Source organism: Neomonachus schauinslandi, chromosome 10 (assembly GCF_002201575.2).
Source record: "Neomonachus schauinslandi chromosome 10, ASM220157v2, whole genome shotgun sequence".
Lineage (NCBI taxonomy): Eukaryota > Metazoa > Chordata > Mammalia > Carnivora > Phocidae > Neomonachus > Neomonachus schauinslandi.
The window spans coordinates 103,917,299-103,939,820 of NC_058412.1; positions in this window are offsets into that span (position 1 = coordinate 103,917,299).

The following is a 22,522-nucleotide window of genomic DNA, read 5'->3' on the forward strand; positions in this document are numbered from 1 at the left end:
TTCAGCTTCAGTCTTTAAAAGCAATGCACTTGTCCAGGAATTGCATAGTGGAAGAGTCCATGAATGTGTTCCAGGCCTGGCCCAGATATGCTGTTTATAAAAGGGCCTTATGTCGTAGTTTATAATATTTAAAAGGTGTGCTCTCCATCCTGAACGAACCGATGGTTATCAATCAGGCTGAGAAAACCAATAAAGAGTAAGGCATCTGTTTCAACAGGTCTCCAAAACTTAACTAAACCCTTGTTCATAAGATAAACACATTTTGAAAGATATATTTCTCCTTAGATTCTTAAATTTCCAACTAGCTGATAAAAAATGGTCATAAAAACTGATTATTGAGTGCTCAGATGGAAGAATATTTTTGTGATAAAGGAAATAAAAATAGATGAAGGGAACATCCAAAATGAAGAACGGTTTTTAATTTGATCTCAATTCTAGGCAAATATATGTCTGCCTTTAACTGTACAAAAATATTTTAGATGATCAACCATGAAGGAAGGATGCCAATAATACTTCCCATTTGCAGGCTTTAGGAAACACTAAATGCACATTTCTACTTCATAATGGAAAAAATACTCTGGGAAGGCAATAAATATTCTAGATCAACGTAATCATTGCTGTATGAAAAAAAAATCCAATATGTAGGAGTTCCTTGAGCAGGCTATTCTTCTCGAAGAGGCTATTTTTACAATACAATAAATAAAACACTCTACTCCTAAATGAATTGCCCACCAACAGGAGAAAATTAGCCATTTGCAATAGAAGCAGCCTATTTTTGTCAGGCCTTTCCAAAGCCAGCAGTTAGCAGTGACTTCGGCGATTGTAAATCCACAAACTTCAGCAATTGTCCAAAATTAAAGGTCTATTGGAACAGGTGGGGAAAAGGCAGAAACGAAGTGAATGTAAACATTTCATACCTCAGAATCGTTCAAGATGATCACCAAGGGCCGAAATCATCTGTCACCTGGGTCAGGCCCCAGCTGAATACCCAGCACTTTTATAAACGGACCATTTTGAAAAATAACAAAGAGGGAAAGCGATTTTTGGAAACATATTTTTTTAAAGTGCAAAACGTTCATAAGTTGTTAAGTGGAAGAAGCGGGTTGCAAACGCACGAGAATTCGATTTTACAAAACTAACCAAAACAAAGTGCTATCTGCATTTGCTGTCTCTAGGACGCCCCTGTGCAAGGTCAGAAGGCACGCCGTCAAAGCAGGTCTATACCTGCAGGGTTAGAACAGAAACATCCCTCCCAGGTGGAACGGAGTCCTGAGGAAGTCCAGCATCTGTGACAAAGTCTACCATTACTCAACCTGGCGTTCACCAAACGAATGTGACCATGGAAAGCTTTTTTTTTTTTTTTTTCCTCCCCAGGACACCCATTCACGTTCTTACCCACTCCTCTTGGAAACAGTGTGTTAAACCAGTAACGTAAGGAATACCGGTAGATTTTAAGAGAATGATGGTCAAATACCAACAGCGTGGAGTCTGTGGGTTGTAGGATTTCAGATTATAATAATTTTCTGAATTTTCTGTAACACACACATGTATTACTTTCATCATTTAAAAAAAAAAAAAGCATAGTTTTAGGATGATGAAAGTGTTCAACTTTCTTTATTTTAAACTATTTATTGACCAAAAGTGCATTTGGTACTTCAAATGTCAATACACTCACTTGGAGAAAAGGCAAAAGGCCTGGCAATCTGTGGATTGCCACGTGTAGACCAGCTATAAAAGAAATGTGGTCAGCTTAAATACCGTTCTCAGATTTCGGGTGTCCTATGAAAATAAATGAAGCAAAAGGAGTCTAGCCCTGGCGAAAGATGAAGGAGAACCTCTGCCTCTCTAATTTCCTGTTTATTCTCTCAGATGCCAACCATCACATGCAGGCTTGGCAAGAAATTTTAAATGTGTAGAGATAACCTAAACACTGTTCAGTCTCTTTATTTTTCCCCCACAAAAGATAGTGTAAATAGAAGAGAAATCGTCACTTGAGAGCTATTTCTATGTCTCTGAGACCATAATGCCCGTATGAATGGAAGGATGTTTAAATCCTATGTTTTAAAGATCCAAGTTTTTATGAAATAAATGCTAATCGGTATAAATGTTCTCTGGGGTCAAATGTACGTTTTTTCTATTTCCAACTGTAATTTTTATTGCAAATCAAGAAAAAAAAATACAATTCCAAACAAAATAGTTTAAAGACTGTATGTGATCCTTGACAGCACCTTCATCTTCTGTGCTGGGTTTCAGAATGTTCCACAAATTAACATACTGCAAAAAGAGCTGTTCTAGTGAGTAAAATGTCCATTTATTAATAACAGAAAAGCTGCTAAGCTTCTCTGTTGAAACTTGCCCGTATACTTGAATAAGGGATGCCGAGAACATAAAAACTGGAAGGAAGAGGTGAATCTGAGACCTAATTTGGATACGTAGCCCACTGAAGGTCACTGCTAGTTAGCCGGATGACAGTTTCCAGTAGACTAAAGTTTTGGAGCCGTTAACTGAAAATTCCCTGAGTTAATTAAGACAATGACTGCATCTTGGCCCTGGCAAGAACAAAGAGATAATATTTACGTGAGAATGAACTTATTCCATCTGTGCCTGGCACACAAATCTTTCCCTTCACTATATTAGGCTTACACTTTAACTTGGTCTGCCTGTTTTCCAAATAACTCTTGGCTAATGCCAGGGAAATAAAAAAAAAAAAAACTGTTATTTTATCTGAACTTAGCTTTCGTAATTTGATAAGCACTAGAATATGTATACTGTGTGTGTTTTTGGGGGGGGGGGGGTAAAAATTTTTTTACAAAAAGCAATAATTTTAGCCCCCCGAAAAAAAAAAAAAAAAAGAAAACTCATTTTATTTCCCAAACTTGTGCATTCAGACCCCACATGAACTCCCTGCAAGAGAAAATGGTGAGATTTTTCCTTTCTAAATAGGGAAACTAGTAAAATTACAAAGTTTTATTTTAACATTTGTATCAATATTTTCTAGGGAAAGTTACCAAAAATGTGATAGCTTTTTATCAAATCAACGCACCGGGAAGAGATGTGGCACAACTACTGTGAGTCTTTCAGGGAGGCATCTCAGGAACATTTATTGTATTCAGGCCTCAGAGATGCGAATTCACCCCTCTGCCTTGAAGGGGATCATGGTGTGCTGTTTTAAGTGTCAGGAAAACTATTCCTCTATAAAGAATGTACACATTTTCAAGTCTATTCAGGCTAAAGCTACTGTTCAAAGCAGCTACCATGTTTCTGGTATTTTATTCCTGGAGACTCAACAAACTTTATCTGCTTCAAGCACGAGGGATTCTCTTGGGTTTTCCATGTTTCTCCTATTCTCTCCCTCACTCGCCTTCTCTCCCTCCTCTCTCTCCCCCTCTCCCTCCTTCTTTCCCTCCACTCTCCCTCTCTCCCTTTCCCACCTTCTCTCTCTATCAGTTGACTTCACATTCTCACCGGGCCTTTCCCCACGGATGTTCCCTGCTAAAGTGTAATCCAAGTTTGGCCAGCTGCATCTGCATCAACCAGCTTTATAATTAATTTACACTCTCTGACAGGACATAGAAAAGCTGTCTTTCAGTAATTTTAGTTTCTTTTTCTTCCTTTCCTTTTTGGCTGCTATATTCAATTTTAATGGCAGGGTATATATTTGACATTCCTGACAAAGAAATAAGAAGACACTGTTCCTTCTGAATTCTTAAAATGACAATAATTAGTAGCTTCATCCTCATCATCTTCATGCTTCACAATTCACATGCCAGTAAGGAATCCAAGCTGGCGGATCCCGTTGGTCAGATTTTCATCTGAGCTCTCTGTTCGGTCAAATCTACAGCCTCCTCCTTGACAGCCCTCTGATTACTCCTCCTGCCTTGCAACACCTGTCAGTGGGCTTCCAAGATACCCCCACACCCTGGGTTTTCCTCCTACTTCATTAGCTCTCTCCCTGATTGCTAATGTTGATTCCTCCTCCTCTCCCTGCCCTTAAGGGTGAATGGCCCTGGGCTCGGTCCTCAGACCTCTTACCTTTCCACAGGTATTCACGTCTTTGGTGACCCCACCCAGACTCACACCTCCCACATTTACACATCTTCAGCCCAGACCTCTTCCTGAATTCCAGACCCTTGGATCCAACGGTCTACTGGACAACTTCCCTTGGATGTCCAATGGACTCTCAAATTTAACGCATCCCAAACCAACTCCTGATCTTCCCCATTTTAACCTCTGGTGATGGAGTCCTCCCCCTTCTAGTAAACAGCAACTCCATCTTTCCAGGTGCCCAGGCCCCAAACCTTAGAACCACCCTTATCACCTCTCCCTTTCTCACATCCTACACGGGATCCATGAGCAGATTCTACTGATTCTCCCTTCAAAATAGATCAAAATCTAGGATGCCTGGGTGGCTCAGTTGGTTAAATGTCTGCCTTCAGCTCAGGTCATGATCCCGGGGTCCTGGGATCAAGTCCCAGGTCAGGCTCCCTGCTCAGTGGGGAGTCTGCTTCTCCCTCTACCCCTCCCCCCACTTGTGCTCATGTTCACTCTCTCTCTCTCAAAAATAAATAAATAAAATCTTTAAAAAAAAAAAAAAAAGATCAAAATCTGACCCCTTCAAACCACTTCCCTTCCCACCCTTGTCCAAATTAGGATCATCCAAGTCCTCCCTGGCTCTCACGATAACCTGCCATCTGATCTTCCTCCTTCTGGACTTGCCCCCTTACAGTCTATTCTCAATTCAGCAGCCAAAGTGAGTGTTTGAAAATATAAGCAACCTCATATCACTCCTAGGTTCAAATCCCTCCAGTGGCTCCCCATTTCACTCAGAGTAGGAGCCAAAGTCTTCACAGGGATCCGTAAGACCCTTCACAGTGTCTCCTACCACTTCTGCCCTGGTGTCCCATACCCTGGCTCAATCCAGTCGCAGGGGCCTCCTTGCTCTTCCTCACACACATGAGGCTCACTTCTGCCTTAGGGTGTTTATATTTGCCACCCCCACCCCCAACAGCCCGGGAAGGTCTCCCCAAAAATAGCTGCATGCTTCCATCTTAGCAACTTAGGGTCTTGACTCAAAGACCACCTCCTTGGGGAGGCATTCTCTGTCTATCCTTCCTAAAACTATAGTACCCCGTTGCTCCCCTATTCCCCTTCACTGCTTGATCTTTCTCTACAATAGTGATAGGTAACTATATACTATAATTTTGGTAGTTTATTGTCCTGTCTTCCCTATGAGAATGGAAGCATCTAGCTGAGTTTTTATCTTTTTTTTTATCTGCTTGTGAAGCCCCAGTTCCTAGAATAATGCCATTCCTGAGGTAGGAATGCAATCAGTAAATTGATAAATGGGTGAAAAAATGCTCCTCTATAACCTATTCTTTTTTATTTACAAAAGGTCATGATCATCTTTCCACATAAATAAATGCACATCTAATACAAAGGGCTAGGGACAAATTTGGCCATGAGTGGGTACCGGCTGAAGCTGGGTGATGGTTGTATGGGGATTCTTTATACTATTCTTCCTTCATATATTTGAATTTTCTACCATAAAAAAATACAAAATATTCACCTAATTATTTATAATGACTATACAGTATTCCACAGTCTGATTGTACTATAACTAGTTAACCATTACTGTACTGAAGAATATTGGGGTTCCATCTTTTTCTGTGTAACAGAATAATCTTACACAACTATCTGATGGTGGCCTTACAATAAATTCCAAGAAATAGAAGAGTCTGAACATTTAAAATCTCATACAGAATGCCAACTTTCCCTTCAGAATTTGTGCCAAAATACGCTCTCATTAGTGCATGAAAGCACTTCTCAAGGCGTGGCCCACAAAATGGTGCCAGACTGCAAATGGTTCGTTCCTGGTCCACCGAGAGATTGGTTCAGAAACTGGGAGTAAACATTTAGAAACATTCACAGGAATTTGACAGAGTAATTTTATATCTGATGAACATTTTATAGAAATACACAGAAATATATTTGAGATTTTATTTTGTATATTTTTCATAGTGTATTTTACAAATGTATCATCAGCCAAAAACAGACTGGGGAATATGGTGCTTCACCTCAGTTTGAGAAAAATGACATTATAGTACTTGCTTCCCCACACCATCCCCAATTGTAGACATGTTTTGTTTGTTTTTGTTTTATTTTCATCATTTCGGTTACAGAGATATACCACTGTTGACTTAATCTGCACTTTTGATAGCTAGCAGGTTTGCACACCTTTTCGTATGTTTGCTGGCCCTGTACTGTCATTATTTTATGAATGACCTGTTTATATTTTTCCCCCACAATTCTATTAAGATGTTCATCTTATTGATGAAATTGTAAGAGCTTATTGTAAGAGCACTTTGTACATTAAGGACATCAGTTCTTTGTTGATCCTATATTATGCAAACAAGTTTCAAACTCCCAAACAAGTTCAGATGGTTTTCCACTATACTAAAATAAAATAATAAAGATCTAAAAATGTATGTAGTTTCTTCTTTTGAACCTTTCCTTCATATTTTCTACTTAGAGATGTCCTTCCCACCACAAGGTTATAAAAATATTGACTCATATATTATGCATGTACATTTATAGCTTACCTTGTTAAATTTATAATTTTTATCCTCTAGAAATATTTTTGCATGAGTTGTCTGGTAGGGATTCTGCTTCCTTTTTCCAGATGACTAGGTAGGTCCCAACACCTTTTACTAATTTATCTTTTTCCTTTCAATCTGAAATGCCAACCCTATCACCTACTATATATACTTACCTATAGACTATATTTTATTCATTGATATATTCTTGTACCAATACCTCTGTTCAATCATCATTAACTCATATTATTCTTTAATATTTGAGATGGCACGTACCCCTGATAAATATTTCTTATAATCCTGGGAGGGTTTTATAGGTTCATTCATCCAGATCAAATTATGAATCATTTGGGGGTTCCCCAGTTTTGACAGGGATTATATCATCTTTGTGCTTTAATGACACAAATGCAAAAATGGTAATTGTACATAATTGTACTGAATCTTACTTTCCAAGAACAAACTATCCCTCTCCACTTACTTGAAATGTATTTTATGTCCTACAATTGAGTTTTCTAGCTTTCTTCACTTAGTCCCTCAGATGTCTAGGTAAGTTGCTTCCTACTTCCATACAGCAACATTGTAATTAGAAGTGAAATCTTTCTTTCAATAATTCTTCCTAACATTCATGTCATAATTAAATCATCAACCTATTTTTACTTATTTTGTAGCCAACCAGCAACCTTAATCTACATTCATAGTGCTTCTATTAGGTTTTCACATGAGTCTAAGCATACTCTGTAATTCCATTCATACTCTCAATTCATTCATTAAAAAAAAAAAGCAAGCACCGTGACATAGATCTCAAAATATACTGGTGCAACTAAAGATTAATATTACATAAAAATATGAAGCCCCTCTGAGGAACATAAAATCTACTGGAGTATATAAAACACATACACATGCATATATTCTTGTGTAAGATAGAAACTGAAGGGTCTCTAAAAAGGCACAGTTAAAATTACTACGGGAGAATGCACAAGGACACACTGCAGAATAATGGAGAGCTCAAGGAAATCTTTGTGAGAAGGTAGCATTTATTTTAAGCACAGAATGTCAGGATGTGAAAAGATCAGAGGGATAATATTCTAGAAAGATTAAAAAAAAAAAAGCGTATGATCAAAGGCAAAAGGAGAAAAAGCCCAAAGTTTGGCTGGAACACAGGGAATGCTAAAGGGTGATAAATGGATCATTCTGAATGCAAGATTAATTTACTTATTTGGTAGACAATGGTGAGCTATGGCATGAACAGAGCTATGCTTTAGGAAGATGAATGTGGAGGCAGGATGCAAACATGGGGCAACTTGGGGGTGAGAAGAACTGAGGCAGAGAGAGTATGGTGGTTTTAAAACATGGGCCCAAAATTCTTTGACAAGCCTCTCTTTGAGAGGCGGAGGTCTATGTCCCCTCCCCTTGAAAGTGGACTTTGTAACTGCTTGACTGATATAATCCAACAGAAGTTACACTGGGCCAGTTCTCAAGCCCAAACCTTAAGAAACTGACAACTTTCTGGAGAACCCTCATGTACTATTTGTGGAAATGCAAACTGGTACAGCCACTCTGGAAAACAGCGTGGAGATTCCTCAAAAAGTTACAAATAGAACTACCCTATGACCCAGCAATTACACTACTAGGTATTTACCCAAAAGATAGAAAAATACTAATTCCAAGGGGCACAAGCACCCTGATGTTTATAGCAGCATTATCAACAATAGCCAAATTATGGAAACAGCCCAGATGTTCACCAACTGATGAATGGACACACCACACACACCACACACACACACACACACACACACACACTGGAATATTATTCAGCCATAAAATAGAATGAATTCTTGCCATTTGCAACGACATGGATGGAGCTAGAGAGTATTATGCTATGTGAAATAAGTCAGTCAGAGAAAGACAAATCCCATATGATTTCACTCACATATGGAATTTAAAAGAAACAAAACAAACAAGCAAAGGGGGTAAAAAAGAGAGAGAGAGAGGCAAACCAAGAAAATGATTCTTAACTATACAGAACAAACTGATGGTTACCAGAGGGGAGGTGGGTGAGGGGATGGGGCAAATAGGTGATAAGGATTAAGGAGGGCACTTGTGATGAGTACACTTGTGATGTGTTGTGTGGAAGTGTTGAATCAATATATGGTACACCTGAAATTAATATTGCACTGTATGTTAACTAACTAGAACTTAAATAAAACGTACCCAAAAAAAAGGAAAATGACACTTTTCACATCCTATCTCTTGGGACACTCACACTGGCAACTTAGCCACCATGTTATAAGGAAGCCCAAGTAGTCCATGGAAAGCCCACATGGAGATAATCTGAGGTTCCTGGTCCTTAGTTCCCAGCTAGCTCCACTTCCCAGGCATGTGAGTGAATCATGGCAAAAGTGGATCCCCCAGCACCCAGTAAAATACCCCAGCAGATGCTGCAAGGAGCAGAGCAAGGCCCTCACTGTGGAACTCCACCCTAACAGCAGATTCAAGGTTGCTGTTGTTTTAGGCACTTAGTTTTGGGTGATTGGTTGCATAGCAACAGTAACTAGGACAGAGACCAATTTAGAGGCTCTCACGACAGTTCAGATCAATAGCATGAAGAACAACTGTAAAAGTGACTGTGAGAAGGGGGTAAGCTCCAGATGCCAGTGCTACTTTGAAGACACAATCAATGGGACGATGGCAGCCTAAAATTAAAATTAAAATTTGGCCCCTGAGTTATTTTTCTGATTAAGAATTAGCTGGGTAGAAAGGGTTACTTACTAATATTTTAGAATTGCACAGTGTGGTGAATTAGAATATGTTAAAGCCAACAGTTAGCTCTTTCCTCTCCCTACCTACCCCCACCGTCTCCACTGGAAGAATATACTTTCCTGCCACATTGATATTAAGCTTGGCCATGCAGTTTGCTTTATCAATGGTACGTGAGCTTGAAGTGATGGTGGGTCAACTCCCAAGTATGGGCCTTTAGAGACACTACAAGTTTCTGCATGGTCTTTAGACTTCCACCACGACAGAAGAACATGGCCCGTGCAAATCTCAGGAGGGAGACTCGGGAGCAACCCTGAACCCAACCCACAGCTTGGAGCCAAGCTCAGGGGAGCCTAGCCTAGGTCATTCAAATCCCAGCCAACCTACAGGCACACAGGCAAAGAACACTTATTGTAATAAACAACATAATATAAATGATAAGTCACTGCAATAAGTAAATAAACAATTACTGCTTGTGGTATGCCACTGATGTCTTCTGAGAAGTCACTGTGTCTGGCAAATCCATTCACTAACATTTGAGAACAGCCCACTATCTCTTCACAAATGTAAAAAATCATAATCCTAATTACCAATACTTAGGCATGCCTCTCCATTGGAAAGAGAAAGGTAGAGACACGTATTGATATTTCAAATGCTTCCATTTGGGTCATTAGATGATGCAGCTTTCTGAACATGAAACCAAAGAAGAATGTTTTTAATAAGTCATGCAATTTTTCTTCTCATCTTTGCTTTTTACTATAACGACACTCACTGGATGGGGATGTTTCTGGTACAAAATAGGTGACAAAACTGGAGATACTCTAAAGACAGGCTTTAGGGCTTTCCTACAGAGCAGGCGTTCTCAAAGTATGGTGCCTAGTGGCATTTCAGGGGGGCCAGGAGATCCAAACTATTTTCATAATGATATTAAGACATGATTTGCCTTTCTTCACTCTCATTCCCTCACAAGTTGGAGATTTACAGAGGCTTTATCATGTTTGAAATCTCAGCTGACTGACTGCAGAAGCAAATAAGAGAATCCAGGTATCTTCTACGAAGCCAGAAATTAGAGATTTGCAAAAATATCAAATGGTGCCACTCTTCTTACCAAACTTATCTTGTTTTAGAAAAACAGTCATTTTTCATTTTAAAACCGTTTTTTATGTTAACATAGAATGGGTTTATTACTTACTTGAAATGAATTAATACATAGATATTTTTAAGTGTCCCCATTTCCCTTCCTCATATGGCAGATATCTATGATATAAGCCACATAAAGTTAAAGCATTCAAGACCCTCTCAATTTTTAAGAGTATAAAGGGGTCTAAGACCAAGAAGTTTGAGATACACTCCATATTATGGTACAGAGTATGCACTGCTGTGTTAAAAAGTACAGTGGGTGGAGGGCGCCTGGGTGGCTCAGTCGTTAAGTGTCTGCCTTTGGCTCAGGTCGTGATCCCAGGGTCCTGGGATCGAGCCCCACATCGAGCTCCCTGCTCCGCGGGGAAGCCTGCTTCTCCCCTCCTTCTCCCCCTGCTTGTGTTCCCTCTCTCGCTATGTCTCTCTCTGTCAAATAAATAAAAAAAATCTTTAAAAAAAAAAGTACAGTGGGTGGGGAAGCACACTTTAAGAAGAGTAGAAGCAATACAGCTGAGTTTGTGGGGTTCCTACAAGAACAGTCTTAGACTTAAATATTATCACCTTCATAATTAAGGTAGAAATGACAGCCATGTGGCTCTTTTGTGCAAACTTTTTACTTTATTCATCACAACCTTGCCGAATAATGTCTTTAAACAGTAAAGAATATAGCAGGAGAGATTAAATCATCTGTCACAGGTCACACAGTGCTGAGACTAAAAATGTCTTTTATTTTGTTCAAGCTATGACATACCACTTCTAAGATGCTCTGACGTTATTGAAAAAAAAAAACGGCCCCATGTACTAAGTCAACAAAATGAACTGTTAACATAAGTAGTTATTTGTGTTTATTAAGCACTTTTCCCCCAAAGGACTCAAAACATTTCAAATATATTAGCATGAATAAAACCTCTATTAATAACCTCACAAGTACACAGTTGCTATTTCCACATTTTAGAAGAGGAAAATATTATTAGCTAATACACAGTAAACTACAAAGCAGAAACATTAAGCCCCTTATACCTCATCTCTGACAACCAATCATTCACACATGATGCCAAACATAAAATGGATAATCTCTTGAACCACCATATTTGAGACTTTTGAATGAACATCACATGCTTTCTTCTGCTGTTTTAATCTAAGGTAATTTCATAGCATCCTTTCCACCTTCACTGTCTTCCTCTACAGCCTACATGAAACCCTTCAGCCTGGAAAATGCTTTCTAATAAGACTGTCAAAGATTTTCCACACATTTATGAACCTAAACTTAGTCACTGAACTTGGACAAATCATGCACCACAAACTTCACGGCTAAGAATTCACTCAAAATGCTGCATCTACATTTTACAAAACTGGCAAACTGTTTCTCCAAGGAGGCATCAAGCTCCCCTCTAGCTCTGAGGTCTATCTGAGGTCCTACCTGAGGATGAGGCAATATAGGAAAATATGAGCCTAGCTTCTTCCACAGCCTCATTGTGACTACACATAGAACCCATGCTAACAGTGGTAGCAGTAGGTTCCAGATAAAGGGTAACTAAAAACGGAATTGTCAGGTAATAACTGATGAGATTTATGTGCTGAATGAGGGTGTACTATGAGTAATATCAGCTTTTGTAACAAATAGATCCAAAAATGCATAAAGGCTCAACACAACAGAAGTTTAATTTTCTCTCTCCCTCTTTCTCTCTCTCTCCGTCATGTTCATGTAATTTATGCTCCCTCTTCTATTGCATAGAGTTATTACTGAGAAAGACTGCAAATATTGCCACTGATTTCTATTCAAGAGACACCTGGCTGGCTCAGTTGGAAGAGCACGCAACTCTTGTTCTCGGGGTCCTGAGTTCGAGCCCCACACTGGATATACAGATAACTTAAATAAATAAAAACTTACAAAAAAAAAATATATGTTCTTTGAAGAATATTTGGGTCTTCCTGGTTGGGGAAGAGCCCTCTTTCAGGTGGCCGTATAGACCCAGTTTTTTCAATCCTGTCTCCCCAACATCCACTATGGTTCATGGTCATCTAGATCCAAGCAGAGAAAGAAGGAAGACAGAGCATGGGGTTTCTTAGAAGCCTTGCCCAGGATGACAGAGATGGTCTCACAGAATGCTGTGTGCATGAAAGTGGGGAAGCAGCACCCAGAAGAACAGACTACATGCTCCAGCACAATGTACAACAATGTGCCACAGCCTTCTTATTCCGGAAAACAAGTAAAACAGGCCAATCGACCCAGGGGGCAAGAAGCAAAACTGTTATGATTGTTCACAGGCAACGGTTTCAAGTAGGTTCTCAGGAAGAAACAGAATTATAAACACCAATCTCTACCAAAAAAGAAAAAAAGAAAAAGAAAAAGAGTTGTCCCTTTACTAATCCAAAGGAGGGTGTCCATAATTCTTAAATATGCAGCCTTCTACTTACCAGTAATGAAAGTGTTTCTTTCCATAAAAGAGTATCGAATATCTTACTTGTGTTATGGCCAATTTAAGGAATCGCTGATTTCTCGTTCTCTTGATTTTCTTTTGTTATACTGTTGTTATGATTCCATGTAGAGGAGGATGTCAGTTGGAAAAGGTGAAGCTACTCTCGGCTACTTACATACGCAGGAAAGCTGTTTTCCTTAGTATTTCTCTTTTGTTCACCACAGCCGAACTACATACCACCAAAGCCACAGGTCCCGGTCACTCCGGCTGGCTCTGTCCACAGCCACCAAAGCCGCTGCTTGTACCAGTAACGGGCGGGATTCTAAAGCACCGTCTGCCCCTCTGAGTTATCACTCCCAAGGCACAGTGCCACGCTTGCCAGACCTTAAGTGCTCCTGATAGCTGGCACAAGTCAGGAAAAACACAAATGTGGGCGTTTCTCTTTGGGAAATGAAGAGGAACAGGGCACTCTCAACCCACCCGCCTTCATACAATGATGGATTCCCCCAAATTTAGGAAAAGGATTCAGATGGCAGGCAGCCCAAATGGTGACAAAGGTCTACCGAAGACACAATAAAACATTAACAAATCAAATGCCACCGGTCACGGGATGGGGGCTGTCATGAGAGAGAGAACTGGAAGAAGATTATGGGGAAAACAATTTTCGTTTCCACTCATGCATAAGGGAACTCGTGTCCATAAAGTTCTCCACGATTCTATGAGGCAAACCAGGCTCTGTCTTCTCCATCCAATGCCAGGACCTCAGGGGCAAAGCTACTAAAAGTATAGACAATCGTATCCAGCAGAGTCTAAAAAACTTTCTGTGATTATGGAAATGTTCTATCTATGTGCTGTCCAGGATATAGCCTCTTGCCACATGTGTCCATTAAGCACCTAAACCATGGCTACTGTGAATGATGAACTCAATTTTTAATTTTCTCAATTAAAATTTACATTTAAATAGCAACATGTGGCTTCTGGCTATGGCATGGAAAGTGCAAGACTAGCCTTTCTGGTGGTGTCTAACCAATCCATTGCCTCAAATAACCTGATCTAATATAAAAAAAAAAAAAAGTGGGTATTTCTTTCCCATAACTATTGAAGAACATTTGTGGTTAGATCCTGGGCTCAATCCTAACCTAATTTAGATGCCTTCACTATGTTCTAAAACAACAGTTCTCAATGTCTCTGATTATGGTGACCCATTTTAATGTCAAAACAAGTTATTAACCATGTATAGTAGTGGCTCTTGAACTCCTATTAAGAAAATCCATTATAGTAAAAAGCTTCTCTTAAGTAATACTTTATATTCATGCATATTTCCTCAAAACAGTAGCAGCTATATAGAGTTGTCAAATATCCATAAACAGGGGAGACAGTATCGATTTAATATGTGAGCAATCCTTGATATTGCCATGGATTCCAGCACGTCTTACAATATCCCCCAGCCTCCTGGGCTCTATGAACCACACAGGTTAGGAGCCCTCTTCTAAAGATGTATCATCCTAAGTAGCCAGCAGATCTGTGATGATATATTACACAAATGAGGGTCTTGGTTCACAAGAGGGGATTTGGATTGGTATTGGAGAAAGAAAAATCAACTTTCCCAACGCTTGGAAGTCAAATTTTTTCAATGTATATCTGGTAGCAGATGTATAATATAGATTATTTATGCTGTAGTTAAGCCCAATTATCATGCTAACTTCAAAGAAGATCAAGGTCCAACAATCTGGATTTCCTAAAAGTGTACTGTTACAACTCAACAGGTAGATGATGTTCATCAGCTCTCTTCCTATCATCACTTTGTCAGAAAGTATACTCACTCCCTGTGATTAACTTGTTTCTCTGTGTCAACTTGAAAGCCAAACTCTGAAGAAATAATGTGAGGGAAAAAATTAAAGCAAGTGTTTACTGAGCGGTTCCCAGGCTGGAGCTGGCCATGTTCTGGACAAGTTCATTTTAAGCTGGAGGTGAAAAGTCACTTTTGTGAAATGGATGGAAGGATGAAGAAAGACCCCATCAATATTAAAAATCTTGATTATAGGGGCACCTGGGTGGCTCAGTCAGTTAAGCGTCTGCCTTCAGCTCAGGTCATATCTCAGGGTCCTGGGATCAAGTCCCACCATCGGGCTCCCTGCTCAACAGGGAGTCTGTTCTCCCTCTCCGTCTACCCCTCTCCCCTGCTCGTGTGGGCTCTCTCTCTCTCTCAAATAAATAAAATCTTGATTATAAAATGGGGAAAATGTTTCTACACCATAACCTCTCTGCCCAGAAATGACTGAACAGCTAAAATCTTATAATTTGGGAGGAAACTGAAGGGAAAATAGAATGGCAATGTCAGGTTTGACCTCTGTGATCTTGAAACATCCTAAAATCTCTGAGGAGATCCTGTGTTTTGGGGTGACAGCCCCATCAGGCCCCACCATAACACTCATGTGTCCAAGGACCTCTTGGGACCCACCGCTCTCCTCAGAATCAAAGTCCCCAAGCACACCTTTTAGAACAGGAGGGCCGGCTGATGTTGGTCCACATTAGAGAGTAAAAGGTATTGGATGAAAACAACAGCAACCACTAGGCTCAGAGCTCAGTCCATGAAATCTAGAAACCTCTCAGAGACTCTACAGATTACAGGAGGCTCCATAAACCTAAGAATGCCCACAACTTGGTTACAGCTGCAAAGTATCAAGATGTATAATGTAAATTATTTATGCTGCAGTTAAGCCCAATTATCATTCTAGCTTCAAAGAAGAGCAAGGTCTAACAAAGTATCATGCAAACCACAGTCCACGCTCTGAAAAAGAAATCTCATAGAAAAAAACATGAGATAGCACAACTTAAGCCATAGACCATTTTATTCTTCTAAGCTCCCTGGGCTTTCTAGAACGAAGTCACCCCACTGAAAAAAGAGGAATATATTTCACCAAGATAGGCGGAAATTAATCTCTTTCAATTTTTAAAATGAGAGACATTCACTTATTACACTTCACATGCACTGACTGTTATAGACATCAACAATTCACTCAAAACAGATATGCTTTAAAAAGACTGGGAAATTCAGTATTGAATTTAGGAAGCTGAATCTGAGGTTTTAATTCAATGCACAATGGCATGCATTAGCAGCATAAAAACTGCTTCTTGATTAAGTAGTCTCGGGTTGTAATTTACTCAAGATAAAATTTTTTAAAACATCACAAATTAATTTTTAAAAGCACATACACCTACCTTTTTAAGGAAGATCACGTTTCAGGATTCCGTAATGTCTTTTCCTATAGGCGTGGAAAAGAAGAAAGATTATCCAACTAATACCAGAAAGTAGCGAAGGTGAGCTTTGAAGACCATAGCGCTCTCATTTTCTCATAGTATGGTTTCATTTATAATATCAAACAAATAGAAATTTCTGAAGTTAGACTTAAAATATTTCTTTGTTTCCAACTCAGTAAAGATTCTGATTCCAATAATTTGATTTATAAGGAGCAAATGAACAAAATCAAATGGAAACAGATCAAAATAAACAGGAATTTTTCAAAATTAGAACTGAAGCATTTACTTATCCCAATGACATATACTCAATACTTTTATTCCATGAAGTAAATGAATAAAATTCCACTCCTGTTTCTATTTTTCCAGGGGGGAAATGAGGTGAAGAAGTTGTAAGAGCCTGTGTAGGTAACAGAAGGTAACAAAACTATAAGCAGCTGTTACCTCCTATTGTATATTTTTTAATTGTCCTAGCTAATAAGCCATATTTACGGGCTCGATTTTTCTTGGCTAAGACTTCTGGATCAAGAAAAATATATAAAGGAAAATGAATCAAAATAAGATCTCTCTGATTTTATTTCACATTTATTGTTTTCAATAAATAATTGACATCGAAATCTGCTAGTCCCTAATAAATACTAAATATGACTTTTCCTTTCAAAATTACTTGTTGGCATACATTAAATTATTCTAATATTTTAACTTTATATACTCAAGCCCAAATAAGGAAGTAAATGGTTTATAGTTTAATATAAGTTAATCATCGACTCCTATAAACTGTTTCTACCAAATCTAATTAAAACAGCCCATGGAATACTGTCCACGGACTGTAATTGTGGGGGCGCCTGGGTGGCTCAGTCGTTAAGTGTCTTCCTTTGGCTCAGGTCATGATCCCAGGGTTCTGGGATAGAGTTCTGCATCGGGCTCCCTGCTCAACAGGAAGCCTGCTTCTCCCTCTCCCACTCCCCATGCTTGTGTTCCCTCTCTCGCTCTCTCTCTGAGTCAAATAAATAAATAAAATCTTAAAAAAAAAGAAAAAAAGACTGTAATCGTGACTCTGACCCTGATATGTTAGATTCCATGTGTAAAGTAATTTAACTTCCAGCAGGGATAATGATGTGTAGATTGAAAAACAAGGACCACAATTTCTAACTCGAAAGAGCTCCAAGAATTTGAAATTACTACCAATGCATTAATTCATGGAGATCCCACTCCGGAATAAATGGAATCTCACACATACACACACACACACACAGATCAGATGGGGACTCCCTAGATTAGCTTGTGCTTCCTTCAGCTGCCACCTTCTTTTCTGACAATAAAATCCATCTTTAACCCTAAAGTAAATGTAAAGGAAGAAATTCTCCCAGCACCTTACTGAAAGGCATGTGAATCCTGCAACCCCAGCCACACCTGCACAGCCCCTTCCTGAGTACAAGCATCTTGGTCACACTTAGCTCCAGAACTTCTCTCCTTCAAAGCAACACCAATTCCCTGGATCAGGGGCCTTGTCTCTCCTGCTTCTCTCCACTTCAGAGCCAGCATGCATGACTTTGGCTCTCTCACAGCCAACACCCTACAGTTAGGGTAACAGCGGTCCATTCTATTTTCTGAAATTACAGGTGCCGGTAAATTCGGCTAACGACAATGACCAAAAAGCCAAGACAAACTGATGGCTGATTCAGAAACACAGCTCAACATGCACACACTGAGCCAAATCATAATCAATGGCCCACTAACAACAGGTATGCAGCTCTTCATAGATCTTCAGTTTATAACGGGCCATCCAGAAATAAGAAGATATCTAGAATTTGCTTTGAAACAATCCAGTCAGGGTTGTGGACAAGGAGAGATAACAGATGGAACAAGTGTCCGTGAATTTGTTGTAGCTTAATGAAGGATGCATGAAAGGTCATTATAGTGTCTGCTCTACTTTTCGGTTATATTTAAATTTTTCCATAACAAAAACTTAAAAGATGGTCATCCAATGAAAGTTTTGTGTGAAAAAGAGAGAGAGAAAAACGCACAGATCATAAATATCACAACCTTCCTGTTTTCCAAACACCCTTCAACACAAAGGAGAAATAACCAGGGAAATAAGCAAAAAATTTTAAAATTAAACATCACACTAGAAAAAATGCACAGCCTACAGTTACGGTTTTATAAAGGAAGTGATAATGGCCTTGAAGCTCTTTTCAATATTTCAATTGCCGAATAACAATACCTACCTTCCTCGTTTTTTTTTATTATCCCAAGTATGTCTGCTTTAAATGAAGTGATAGAAACACAGAAACACTGCTTTTCTCATGACTGTCAGATATCGTTGGTCGTTAAATATGCCTTTGATTCCTAAAAGTAGGGAAATGGATGACTTATAATTAATATCAATGTGATCTATTCCCTGAACTAAAATCTTTCTAAGTAAGAGATCCAAGAGGGGATCATTAAAAGGGCAGGTGGAGCACCTGGGTGTCTTGGTTGGTTAAGCATCCCACTCTTGGTTCAGCTCAGGTCGTGGTCTCAGGGTTGTGAGATTGAACCCCACATGGAGCGCTCAGCGCAAAGTCTTCTTGAGTTTCTCTCTCTCCCACTCCCTCTGCTCCTCCCCCCTGCACGCGCTCTCTCTAAAAATAAATAAATAAATATTTAAAGAGAGAGAGAGAGAGACTTTATTGGTGCAAACTTTGGGATCACAGATATAAACTATCAGATCTGCAACCCACTTACGTAGCAGAGTGATCTGTCACTGGGGGACAGCCAAAAGATGGGCACTCTCTAGATAATACCACTAATTTGGCTAGAATTTGAAAGAGACTGGGAGGGGTCATATGAGGCTAGTGCCCAGCTTTCACAATAAGCAGGGAAAGTCACATACCAAGTAAAATCATCCTCACAGCCTCAGAATTTGATTTACTGACCCTGCCAGACACCACTATTGGAAATCTGACACTGGACATAAATTAAAAAGCAGGATTTATGTCATGGTTTGGGGAAAGAGCATGTGTAAAGCTTTGCCAAGACTTCTTCAAAGATAAACCAGGGGCAAGAACCAACCTTGGTTCCCTCTAAACAGAACAGCACAAGACCAACATTAAATCCTAACATGAGATTTGATCTTTTTTTTTAAAGTAGCTGATGGTTTTCTATTTTCTTTTTCAAGTTTTCCTGGCCTAAAACAATGTTTCCTTTCCAATAAAGAAACAATGCCAAATTCTGAAAAGGAAATTTGTCTGACTTAATGGATAAGCATATAAAAGCTGGAAAAGGGAGTATTATGGGAAAACCAGAACAACTCAGACTTACAAGGCAGCTTTCCAAATATATTGGCAAAAGGATCAAGGGTTAGAGAAGGGAGTATGTGGGTAATAATTATGAACGAGTTGCATGATGGAGGTCAGCTAAACAAAATTCACTTGTTTCCAATTTGAAAATCACAGTTCCAGGGGCACCTGGGTGGCTCAGTTGGTTAAGCAACTGCCTTCGGCTCAGGTCATGATCCCAGAGTCCTGGAATCAAGCCCCACATCGGGCTCCTTGCTCAGCGGGGAGCCTGCTTCTCCCTCTCCCTCTGCCTACTGCTCTCCCTGCTTGTACTCTCTATCTCTCTGTCAAATAAATAAAAATAAAATCTTAAAAAATAAAAAAAAAATTTTGAAAATCACAGTTCCAGTGGTTTACTACATAAGCTAAGAGAAACTGCCATTAGCTTACATCCATACTCAGATATTTTTCATATTTTATTAAATTAGGAATGGCATTTAATTGTGCATTTAATAAATATTTGTCAAATAAATGCATTAACGAGGTGGCAATTAATGCTCACCAAATCATGACTTAAGGTCATTAGAAATGACTAAAATAAAATAAAATAAAATAAAATCCTTAGATAGAGGAGTCATGGCTGTTTGTCTAACCAACACACATAACCTTGATTTGCTTGTAGGTGGCAATAAGCCAGGCTAAAATGGTTTGTTCCCCAGACTCCCTTGCAGCTAGGGGTAAGCTATGGGATGCAGGTCAGACCAATGAGATGCAAGAGGACGGGCTCTGAGAAAGTGTGTTCTCATTATATGAACACAGTCCCTTCGCTCTTTCTTGGGTAAAGCTACTGGGAGGTGTAGAGCCATCTCACAACCATGAGAACAAAAGGCAGACAAAAAAGAGTAGAAAGAAAGAAAGAACCTGGTTCTCTGGTGGCATTGCTGAGATGCTACATACCACACACCCCCCGCCCCAAAATTGCTTAGGTTCATGTTAGGAGTGACAAACCTCTGCTCGTTCAAGTTCCTGTTTTCCATAATTCACAACCAAAAACATTCTAACACCAGATCTGATTTACCTCCCAACCCGGCTGTGTTCTTAAAGCTGCTCCTATTTCCACTGACTGATGTTCCACATAACTATCCGATAACACAGTCACATAACTCTCGCTGACTCATCAACAGTTTCCACTCATCATGAGCATGCCTCCCACTAAAAGGCCAACGAGCTTGAGGGTGAGCAGTCATGAGGAAAGCCATCAGCAAACAACAGGCCATGTCATTCTACCAAGCCACACGGTGCCCTCCTATGGACCACCACACTCCCATGTTAGGAATACAAAAGACAATGCTGCCAAAAAGAGAGCAATCTATTCCACTGATCGAGAAATGGAAAATCTTCCACCTTAAGACTAACTTCAAAATCTGCATGTCTCAACAAAGAAAAGGAAATATTTATAAGTATGGCTAAATCCAATGCCAGAAATGAAACATCTCTAAAAAACCGAAAACAAGAATAGGAGGATACATCTTGAGGGCTTAAGGGCTGTCCCATGTCCTGGTCCAAATGACCCTACTCTGTGCTTCCACAGGGCCTTCGCAATGCACCTTCTGTGCAATTTAAAATTCTAGTCATTTCTCCCTTAGATATTGATCTCTCCTGATAAAACATAAATTCCTAGAGCTGAGGAAAGCTGACCTGTAACAAGTACTGAAAAATGCTGAATGAATGAATGAGCAAAACAACATACAGATCACTTTTCAAAGTTTATGAAAAGTATGCAATCCTTATTAAAAAAAATCTGTACGCATCATTTCTACAAATGCAATGAGTTGTATGTACTGTTCAACTGACCCAACATGACATATTTGTCAAATGTTTAGAGAAATGTCAAATTTCTAGAGAAATTGTCAATGGCCTACATTTAAGAAGTAGCTCTTATAAGCCAGGCGATGTGTTAGGCACTTTGCATGCAGGATTTCATAATCTTCACAGACACACACACACACACACACACACACACACACACACACAGTTAGTTACTTCCCTTTTAGATGGGGACAAATTCAGAGGGACCTAAGGAGCCCACGTAAGGTCACGTATCTAATAAAAGGCACAGTTGGTATTCAAAACCCAAAAAGGTCAGCTCTCGCTTTTCTACTAGACCATGCTGCTTCTTCTCTTTGGTATTTACTTAAATATTGTTTATAACTTGTACACATTAGTGAGGTAACAGTCACAAGAACCTTTCATTTATGGCCTCGAAAACAATCCGCAGAGTGAGGGTTCACTGTAACCTCAAGCACAATTACTTCTTGTCCATGTCAGAAATCAGACGGGGTCTGGCATGACACAGATAGTGACCTTCTCTAGCTCATCTTAGAGCTGTAAGGAGTAACAGAATGTCTACATACCTACAGCATATTAAAAGCAAGCCACTATGTACTTATATGACCTAGAAATGATGCAAAATAAACCCATGAGTCTATGGCTCCAGTTTCAGAAATCAATAGCTCTGCACCCACCCCACGTAGGGTACACACATGTACCATACTCTCCATGCCCCGTTTACGGATCGCGCGGCCCCAAGAGCTTAGAGACTGGTTGGCAGGTGGGCTTACAAATAAAACCTACCGTTTCTATGCATACAACATATCAGATCCATTGAAGCAGTTAAAATAATAGACTCACTTGAACCAAAAGGGGAAAAAACTCTACTGCAGAAAGAATTAAAAAAAAAAAAGGGTGCCTTTTGTGATAGCCTCCTAACACTTCATTGAATAAATAATTCCTCCTTGAAGTTGATGAAAATTTACTGAAAATATTTATCCAGTAAACATCTTAATGAAATAAACTGTTATGACTCCAATTTAACAACTTCATAAATTCTGATGGAGAAGAAATAGACTCACCACCCCCGAAACATTTGGCAATTATTTTTACACAATATGTGCAGTCTATGATGTATGTGCTTGATGGAAAAGTGAACCGCAGTGTATTAGCCTAAACATGAGCTTCTTTATTCTGCCATTTCAGCTTAACATTTCCACTGATTTTTAAACAATATGGAGTATTTTGCAAGTCATGATTTCTA